This window comes from Dreissena polymorpha, chromosome 10 (genome assembly GCF_020536995.1).
Source record: "Dreissena polymorpha isolate Duluth1 chromosome 10, UMN_Dpol_1.0, whole genome shotgun sequence".
Taxonomy (NCBI): Eukaryota; Metazoa; Mollusca; class Bivalvia; order Myida; family Dreissenidae; genus Dreissena; species Dreissena polymorpha.
In genome coordinates, this window is record NC_068364.1 from 88,052,954 (window position 1) to 88,064,854 (window position 11,901).

Here is an 11,901-nt window from a genome sequence, read left to right on the forward strand (position 1 = left end):
AAATGGTACACGCCATACAATATTTGACGGATTTGCGATTTTCTCCTCTATTATTGTAAATTATTCTAACATTACCAACAAAAATTTAAAGCATTTAGTCTTTGCTTTTTAATTTTTATTAAGCATACTGCATATAAATCATCATTTGTCTTAAACAAAATGTTGCAACGTATTTATTGTTGACACGTTCCTGGAATTTGCAAACAGAACATTAAATTCTACCAAATAATTCACGTTTTGAATCCCGGAATAAGGAGGGGGAGTTTTAATAAAATTTCTACATTTTAGGTTATACCAAGTATCATCTTGTTCGAACTCCTCAATTAATTCCAACTCACGATAAATGTATTATCAATTTACTACTAGGCACACACAGTTCACATAAGTGAGATCTCTTTTAAGAAAATTATGCCCTACATGTTTAAATAACGTCTTCAGATTTTTCAATCGCTTAGTAAAACACAACTTTTGTTAGACGTTAGTGAAACATGACGCTAGCGTTGATTTTCCTCGTAACGTTTTCAGTCACAGTTTTGTGCGTTACGTCTAAGTATGTTTGCTACGCGCCACACTATATTATCAATTAATTTCAGTAGTAAGTTGTATTGCCTTTCAATCTGGCTAGAAGTCTTTATAAATAAACCCTTTTTCTCATAGATTTCTTTCTAATGTGGGATCAAAAATTATTTGTAACTCGATATTGTCGTAAAATTCACGATTAGACATGGTTTGTGTTATTAAGAAACGAACCCGATAATTTAAGCCTTTTAAGTCCTGTTTTCACATTTTATACGACGGAACTCGAGAATAATCGGTACCCGAAACGACATTGGCCAAAACGCGTCACTAGAAATGATATAGAACAGACTGAATGTACATACTATCTTATGTTATACCTGACTGCATTGTACTGAATATTAATGTAAGAGTGTGGCGTTCGTGCTGCTTATATTTAAATAAACTAAATGGAACATTGAGTATCTTGCGTGTACTGTGTGTGTTATTATCCTACTAATACTAGTAAGAAACGGCACGTATATATTACAAAGATTACATAAATAACATATAATGCAAATTAACAATCCGACAAGCCTGTTTTACAAATGTATTAAGATACAACAATTGTTGGAAATGGATCATTAAACACACGCATATCTTAAATTATTCTTATGATACGAATACTTAGTAGCGAATTCGCTCTCTGATTGCGAGGATTATATACATAAACATAAACATTCAATCAAATCAACAAACAAATGAGCAAACCCGCAAATCCGATCATTCACAAATTCACCTTTTGGTATTCGAATTCTATACAACATTAAATGTTGACCACCTGATTGAAAGAGCTTCTTAAATAGTAAACTAAATATCTTCTTCGTTCGTACATGTTTTCCTTAGGCTTAGGGATTTTTATATTGATGGTCGCTTGAAATAAAACTATAATATATATTTTTCTGAGTTTTAAAATAAATTAATGGTAACTATCCTCTATGTCACACGACTTGCAACAAATGCAATATCAATTTATCCATATTATGCAGTTATTACTGAATCTATCGGTTTGAATTATATATAGATGTCATGACATTCTTAATATACAGACGTTAAGTCTGAGACTTTTAGGAAGAACATCTAATTTTATTTTATATTAACGATATTTTAGATTATGTGTACAGTAATAAAACTAGACTGTTAAGTGTGTGTCGCTTATATTAAATAAACCAATCTAGGACACTTCATTTAAATTAAGTTAGAAATGCTTGTGTAACATACTGGTAATTTGAAACACGTTCGCAAGCCGATAGGCATTTCGGATTTTTCTTTTACAGTTGTTATCTAATTTCTCTTCTGATAAATACAGTTTTTAAAAGCCTCCTAATAAACAACCCAAAATATTGTTTTATCACTTTCTTAATTTTAAAACCAATTTTTAATTATTCCAAGTATATGTGGGTATAAAGTGGATATCAACCGAGTTTATCATAGACTGTAACAGAAAATACATATCCATTAACTCTTTGTAATAAATTACAATATTTAAGGTGAATTCGTTCTAGTTTTTCAGATTTGGTATAACCCGAAACTTTACATAAATTGGGAAGATCTGGTGTTACAAATGCATCGAATAATTGACAACATGTTTTTTGGCGAAAGGTTAAATTGGTCGCATTTGCAAAATAGAACATTTTATGATTGTGAGACCTTTCCATTGAGATGTTCACTGTTAATATAAAAGTCCAAAGTGTATTTAAAATAATATCTAAATTGCTACAATCATCGACTACTAACTTTTGGTTGGATAGTATAGGTCATTTTTTCGTTTGCAAGTAATTCCCACGTGTTTGAATAAGCACTATGTTCGCTGTTAATGTATTAACAGTTAGAGCCCATGCACAACAATATGGATATACAATATCAGAAGCCTCTGAATTTCTCCAGGAGTTTGAGATATAAAAATACATATTGTACCATTAAAAACAAAATCAATGTTAAATCATTGATCCTTTATTAAGCCAACATCAATGTAACACTGCAAAGACAGCTCTAAATCTTCAACAAATTATGAAAACTAAAGAGGTGACACCCCTTCCCCTTGTCGTAAACCGTCATCGTAATTGAAATATTTTAGAATAAGAAGAGCATACCGTAACACAATATTGTATGTTTTCTATACATATTTCATAACTTTTCTAATTGGTTTTCCATCGATATCAGTTTTAAACATGTTTAACCAAAGTGCATTTCTTTTAATATAATACCAAGATTCTATCATGTCTACCCCTATGACTTAGAGCCTTATCTGTTCTTTCAATTTCTTCTGAACAACAAAATGTAACATACGAATTGGTTTCCCCAAAATCCGAATCGGGCTTTCGAAATACTATTATTGTCAGTACACAACTGTCAATATGTTACACTGCTACAATGAAAACTCGTTTAATAACTGATAATTTCAATGGGCTCTATTATGTTTAAGTGATTTAACTGCAGTGCGTTTTTAAAGTACGGTAATAGGACGCCCAAGTTCAGAAATAAACCACATAAATTATTCAAATTATGATTTCTGCAAAGCTATTCTGCTTTTTCGTTGTAACAATTCGATAACAGAATTACTTAAATTGACAAGCATTATTTAAATGTTTTTTTTTGTATTTCATTATCATCGTTTTATAAGAAAAATTACTTTTTATTAAAAGTTCTTAATGTTCGTGTGTTTTTTGTCGGAATTATATATATATTAGAAGTGCTTAAAAATACGACTTTTGCGCTGAATTACAGTCATTATTTTACCAGTCTTCGTTTTTTAAACAGTATTCTGTTGCGAAAAAATATTGCCAAAATAGCACAAAGAAAAAAAAATGGATAAGCAGCGGATCTTATAATTTCATAAAAGTCTCATACCATTTTTTAATAATCTTTACAAAATATATTGATATGTAGTCCGTAGGGAAACATGTTTTTTTTACAACAAGATATCGAAATAAACGAACTCCTCAATAAATTCCAACTCAAGACAAATGCATTATCAATTTACTACTAGGCATATTCAGTTCACATAAGTGAGATCTATTTTAAGAATGCCGAATGAAATTGTGCCATAAATATTTAAAATAAAAATTTAAATAGCGTCTTCAGATTTTTCAATCGCGTAGTAAAACACAACGTAAGTAAAACATGACGCTAGCGTTGATTTTCTTTGTATCCTTTTTAGTAACAGTTTTGTGCGTTACGTCTCAGTATGTTTGCTACGCGCCACACTTTCTTATCAATTAATGTCAGTAGTTAGTTTCATATCCTTTTAATCTGGCTAGAAGTCTTTATAAATAAAACATTTTTCTCATAGATGTCTTTCTTACGTGGGAAACAAAATTATTTGTAACTTGATATTGTCGTAAGATCCCTGATTAGACATGGCTTGTGTTATTAAGAAACGAACCCGATAATTTAAGCCTTTTAAATCCTTGATACCCATTTTGTACGACGGAATTCGAGAACAATCGGTAGCCGAAGCGACGTTTGTCTAACGCGTCACTTGAAATGACATTGAACAGACTAAAATGTACATTCTGTCTAACGTTATACATGACAATGATTTGAAAAAAATCGAATTTTACTAAATATTAGTATCATGTCCTACGAGGAAAACACAGTTTCCATTAGTGAGATCTTTTTTAAGAATGCCGAACTAAAATTGTGCCACAAATGTCATTTAAATTGATTTTGAAAAAGAATGAAGTTGTTACTCTGTTTTCTATAATTATTTACTAAATATTAATGCAAGAGTGTGGCGTTCGTGCTGCTAATATTTAAATTAACTAAAATGGAACATTGAGTATCTTGCATATACAATATGACTATTATCCTACTTATAACTATTAGACACAGCAAGTATATTTTGCATGGATTACATAAATAGCACATGCCAGCAACATTCAGGCAATTCTGTTGTACACTTGTAATAAGATACAACAATATTTTAACTTATATAAAATAAATGTTTGAAATGGATCAGCTAACAAATGCTTTTTGTAAATTATGCTAATACTACTAATAATGAGTAGCGATTTCGCTATCGGATTGTGATAATTATATATATAAACATTAACACTTAATCTTGAACATGAACAAACAAATAAGCAAACCCGTGTATCAAAACAATTCACCCTATCGTATTCTATGCAACTTTAAATATTGACCACATGATTGAAAGAGCTTCTTTAATTGAAAACTAAATATCTTTTTCTTTCGTACAAGTAAGGCTTAAGATTTTTATAATTGATAGGCGCTTGAAATAATACGATATTATATATTTTCCTGAACATTAGATGGTATTGATCTTCTATGTCGCGTGAGTTCCAACAAATGCAATATTTTTCTAACATGATTATACGGTTATTAGTTTAAACCTATTTATTTTAGCTCGATTGCATTGAAAGCCTAAGGCTTATATAAACACTATCGAGTCCATTTCCTGGGCCTAGAACCAGTACTTTAGGGTAGATCTTAAGAACGCTCCCACAGTGTGGATCGAACCCGTGACCTCCCGGTCGCTTAGCGGACACCATATCCATTACATCACGGCGACCTATAATACGGTTATTACGGAATCTACCTGTTTGAATTAAAGCTAGATGGCATGACATTCAGACGTAAAATGTGAGACTTTTACGAAGAACATCTAAATTTATTTTATATTCACGATATTTTACATTATGTGGACAATAATAAAACTGGACTGTTTAGTGTGTGTCGCTTATGTTAAATACGCCAATCTAGGACTATGCATTTAAATTCCGTAAGAAATGCTTGTTGTTTTAACATACTGGCAATTTGGAAACGCGTTCGCGAACATATGCATTGAGGACAGTTTTTACAGTTGTTATTAAATTTCTCTTCGGATTATTACAGTCTTTAAGAACCTCGTTTTAAACAACCCTTAATATTGCATTATCACTTTCTTAAATTTAAAACAAATATTTCGTTATTCGAAGTATATGAAGATATAAAGTGGATATCATCCGAGCTCACCATTAACTGCAGCAGAAAACACATTGCCATTATTTTGCAATATTTTCTAATATTTAAGGTGAATTCGTTCTAGTTTTTTTATTTAGTATAACCCAAAACTTCACACGAAGAGTGAAGTACTGGTGTTACAAATGCAAGTGTTACAAAATGCATCGAATAGTTGACAACATGTTTTGGCAAAAGGTTAAATTCGTCGCATTTGCACATTTTAAGATTGTGAGGCCTTTCCATTGAGATGTTCAATTTTTATACAAAAGTGTTTTTAAAATAGTATCTTAATTGTTCCAATCATGGACTACTAACTTTTGGTTGTATATTATAGGTAATTTTTTCGTTTGCAAACAATTTCCACGTGTTCGGATAATCATTATTTTCGCTTTTAATGTATTTACAGTTAGAGCCTATGTAAAACAATATGGACATAAACTATCAGAAGCTGCTGAATTTCTCCAGGAGTTTTAGGTTTAAAAATAGCAATTTTATCATCATAAACAAAATCAATGTTAAATCATTGATGCTATATTAAGCCTACATCATTGTAACACTGTCAACACATCTCTAAATCTTCAACAAATAATAAAAACTAAATAGGTGATACCCCTTCACCTTGTCGTAAACCATCATCGTAGTCGAAATATTTAAAATAAGGATGCATACCGTAACACAATATTGTATTTTATATATATATACTTTATAACTTTTCTAATTTGTTTTCCTTTAATATCAGTTTTAAACATGTTTAACCAAAGTGCATTTATTTTAATAAGTACAAACATTCCACCATGTCTATCTGTATATCATACAGCGTAATCGTTTTTTTCAGTTAATTCTAAACAAAATAATCTAAGATAAGAATTGGTCTACGCCCTTTACAAAAGCCTAATCGCGCTTCCGAAATACTATTATTGTCAGTTCACAACTTGTCAATATGGAAAAATGAACTTGCAAGTGTAATAACACGATAATTATTAATCTCGCGTGGGACGCCTGTTTAATGCTTTTGTAGTATCAAGCCTTTCATCAAGCGTTCTGGTTTTTAACCCGGAAATTTTAAATCCCATTAAACATATCACATCCATTTCTATTTAGAATCGCAACACACTTTGCAAAAATTTCGTTTTATAACTGCCCGTTTTCTTGGGCTCTAGTACGTTTAAGTGATTAAACTGCAGTGCGTTTTTTGATTACGGTAATTGGACGCCCAAGTTCAGAATTAAACCACATAAATTATTCAAATTATGTTTTCAGAAAAGCTATTATTCTTTATTGTAACAATTCGATAACAGAATTACTTAAATAAATTGACAAGTATTCTTTCAATGCATCAATAGCAATGCCAGTATAGTCCGATGTTCGCTTAATGTTACAATATTTCCAAACGTCTTTTTTACATATTTTCAGACGTTCAATTTTTCTTAATGTTTCCCAATAACTGATTTTTAACAATATTTCCTTTCCATTGTTGTATAAGAAGAGCAACTTTCTATTAAAATACTATATTTTCGTTTTTTTGGTCGGAATTAAATATATATGAGAAGTGCTAAAATCAAAAAACGACTTTTGCGCTGAATTACAGTCATTATTTAACCAATCTGCGTTTGTTAAACTGTATTCTGTTGCGAAATTTTTTTTGCCGAAATAGCACATAGAAAACAATGGATTAGCAGCGGATCTTATAATTTTATAAAAAATCTCATACCATTTTTTAATAATCTATACAAAATATATCCATATTTAGTCCGTGCGGAAACATGTTTTTGTACTCGTGTTGAATCGTTTAATTTCCGAATATTTCTTAGTAGAAAACTCGCATGTTTTCGCCTTATGGAAAAAGCATATTTTACATTATCATTATTAAAAAATATGTTTTCACGAAATCTTATTAATATTAATTATCCTAATGTCACAAAATGAATTTAAGTTATCCGTTTTTTTAACAAAAATATGACAGCTAGAGATCGAAATAAACGATTTTGTAAGTATTGAACGTCTAATCCTTCTCAACAATCTTATTTGAAATGTTAATTGGTGCGATTGTATAATTTCAGTGCAAATAGATATATTGAAGTACCAAATTTTTCTGTTTTATCAAGAGAAGGTACTTGTATAAAAAAAGGGTCTTTGCTTAAAATACACGTTTAATGCTTAAACAAATACAGTTTGAGAGTTCGTAATATTTTTAATAATATAATATTATTCACAATTGAATTTAAAAAAAATTGCGCATTTGATACATGATGCCCAAAAATTATGTCTTAAAAAAAGAAAACATCTTTTGACATTTAAAATCACGGGAGACGGAAAACTACAATGGGCGAGGCATGGTCAGGGGTGATAACCCCAAAAAAGGGTTAGGGTAAGGGTTAGTGTTAGGGGTCGGGTTAGGGTTAGGGTTGGGTTTAGGCTAACCCAAACCCTAACCCGACCCCTAACACTAACCCAAACCCTAACCATAACCCTCTAACCCCCCCCCCCCTTGCGCAATACCATACCATGCCTCGCCCGTTGTAGTTTTCCGTCTCCCTTAAAATCACCGGGTATTTCGACATAAAAATAAAACATATCTGGTAGCAATAGCTTATTGCATTCTAAGCATATAAATGGAGTAGCGTTTAGATTGCACGACAGAACAGTTGAAAGCATTCTTATATTGTAATGCATTTCATGGTTGGATTGTATATATCAAAACAATAAACTCATACCCGCTATTCTTATTTTGCCTAGTGTTCAAAGCATGAAAGTATTATATATGCATATCGACTGCTAAAACTGTCGAATATTTTCGTCTACATCTTTTAAAATTGAATCTCGTTAATACTTTATTTGTCCACATCTTCTTTACAGCGTCAAAAAATCAGATATCACAGCTTAAAATTACAAACAGCAACAATGATTAACGTAATAAGTGATCAGCTGCTGTTGTTTTGTATTTCAAAACTTCAATCAAATATTTCAATAAAAAAGGGTTTTAAAAATTAAACAAAAAATATTTTCTTCTTGCGTGTTTATGTACTGCTTCAATACTGTTTTAATGCAGTATGTGTGTGCACTTTATTTATTGTTTATCAGAAGAACATTCATCAGAGATTTAATAAATTCAAAACGTTATTCATAATTTATGCGAACCATACTGTTTTCCACATTATCACTTAGCAAAATCTTGATAGAAAAGTTCGTTTAGGTCTTTCGTTCACATTTCTTTGAAGGTTCATACAAAGAAAAAACAGAGAAAAAAAACATTCACTACACAAATATAAATATAAACAAGCATATTTAAGATACAAACACGCACGATTCAAACGACTATTACTGTAATTGAAGTACCAGATAATAGGAATCAACCATTCCAATCAATTTGCGATTGGAAACCAGCATGATTCATAATCTTCACCCTCACCATTCACATTATCAGAGTCAGCTATCTTTTTTTTAAATGTTATTACTTTCTAAGTATTAAAATAAGTATGTAAACAGATAAATACATGTTAAATGCGAATGGTGGGTATTTAACGAAATAAGAGGGACATGTTTCACTAGGATCAGAAAGGATTTGAAGTAAGACGGATATGGGAAAACATGTGTAAAAAGTAATTAAAGAAATGAACGAGAAATTGTTCAATGATATTGAAAGGTAATACAAGTAATAACAATATATACAAAATGTGAAAACGGAACATTAAATATATTAAACAAACCTCTTTCGAAATAGAAAAGGTAATAACATATTTTATTGGCTTTAATTGGAAAGTATTAATTACAAACCTTGGAATATCATAACAAGCAATATAGAATTATTTTATTTTTTTACGGGTGGATAAGGACTGAAATAGACTGTTGAAAACTTTTTTTTCAAGATCTAAGCTTACGATGAAGGAATATGTGGTGTCCAAATAAAATTAGTGTTCATGAAGTGTATACGGTTTGATTTCGGAGTGAAAGGACAATGGAGTGAAGGATTTCAGGCGCGGAAAGTGATAACTGATGAATCTCTAGCACATTGGGCATTTTGTATTAATTATTTAATAAAAATTCAAAATGCCCAGTGTATTGAGCACAGAATCGACAGTATGGAGGTAAGAGTTTTCGTTATTTTTATGATATTTTTTATGCTTTACTGTGCTTAATACATGTGTTTTGTGATACAGTTAATATTTTAAAATCACGGTTTAAAAAGTAAAAATATTTGTTCAAACCTTGAGCGATATCTTGTGTAAGCTTTAGTGAGTGTTTTTGATCGATATATGTTTTCATTGTTGTTGCTGTTTTTGTTGTACATAGCATTTGAATTTTGAGTGTTTTAATTGTTTTAAATATTTAAGACCAATGACCAAATGTATAAGTTTATTTGGACGTGAATGTATTTTGTATCAAGGAATATCAAAATTAATTTTCATCTATCTCGTATGAATTCAATGCTATATTGACTGCTGAAAGAAAAACTTGGGTTATAAGCGTTCTAATCACAAATGATAATGATTTTTTTTTCTTTTACAAAGAATTGAATGATTCAAAGCAGGACGCATTATACCGAAATTTTAATATAATATAACGCTTTGATTGAGACCATTGAAGATAAGAATGGCTATTTATAAAAATTATAAAGCGATAGGATACATATAACGAATACGATAAAAATTCGGTGTTAAGGTTCATGTAGAGGCTTCATTTTGAAAAATGTGGGACCCCAAGCATTGAACTCAAATTTGACTAAAGGAAGAGTGCCACATTGAAAATGTATACATATATGCTTTGAAGGATGTTTTTCCTTCAAACTGCTACCAATTTTGTACATCAACGTATCATACCATCCACAGAATCAATCAAAATACAAAGCGATTTTAACACTAAAATATACATTATTTTCAAAAATCTGAATCATGTTTATTCCACGTATTTCGGCGGAAAATTATATAACTAGTGAATAATATCGACATTGACGAGGGCAAGTTACGCTTAAATAGTAAAACAAGTTTACATATCTAGAAATATCAAAACTCGAACACATGTCATTTCATCACCATGGGGGCAGCCATTTGTAAATTCATAACATAGAAAGAAACATGCTAAAAACTAACTCATCGCCTAATTGACATTCCAAACGGTTGACGATGACAAATGCATTGGATTGTAATCTTTCCGTTGATGTTTGCAAACTGCACGATCAGACCTCATAAACACTCAAAAGAATAACTATTTAAGAAGCATTTCACCAATGTTTACAATTGTTGTCGAATCACCATACTTATATTATTGCGCATAAAATAGTACGCTTACAGACTGACAGAAAGATCGATACGTAACTCCGTTAAATTCATCACGGTATACTATTCTATTGATAATATATAATAACACATCGCTTTAACAATCTAAAAGGAGAAATAATTCTTTTAAACAAAGTTTTTAATAACGAAAGTGAAAACAACGGAAGTTAGATGGATATTCTGTGAGATGCACTTCGGCTCCAGAAAAAACAATACAAATAAACTAAAAAAGACGTGTGGGGGACAATTTTCAGCTGGAAAATATTTGAAATAGGGTAAGTGATGATATCTCTACGTGGTCATTTCTGTTATTGAGTGCGATCTCTTGCTGATTAATGTTTATAGTTGTTTTACTAGTTGCGAACCAACTGTCAAAATATGTTTGTGTTTTCTCAGGTATGTGAATACACATACCCGGTTTTCTCACTACTGCACGTGGTTTCGACCGATTTGTTTTGCACGTTTTTCTACGGAGCACAGCGAGGGCCACGCTTTCAAAATGGGTAGAAGTAATCGAAATATAAAATCAATCGGTTTGCCAATTTCTTTATAATTCTTTACAATTTTATATGTCGTGTGCAATCTATTTCAATTTTAGATGGTTTAAATTTGCAATTTGGTTGAGAGGTAAATAACAAAATTTTTAAGCCTTTGAAGAAGAATTGTGACTCTTACTATCCACCATACCTGGATTTTTAAAAAGTAGTTACGTTTTAGTTATTTTTAGAACTTTGTTTAGGAAATTTATCCAAAATAGGCAGTTGAATAAAAACTCATTTGTTGTTTTATGACAATAATTTTCTGTGAAATGTTGCTAACTTGACCTTGTATATGTATATAGCTTTGTATTTATTCAACTTAAGGTAGTGCATATCCTTCCTAACTTTAGATTGAGATTTTGTAAATTAGTGTAAAAATGTATTGGTTTTAAACCAAAATATGAATAAAGCACACAAATATTGAATGTCAAAAATGTGTTTATGTTATTCTATCCGTCTTTAGCTTTAAAATGATATATAGTTTGACCATATTGTACCACATTGAATGAAGAAAAACCAAAGCGAATTTTTAATGAATTTTATCCCCCCCATGAACCTTAAAGGTTGCT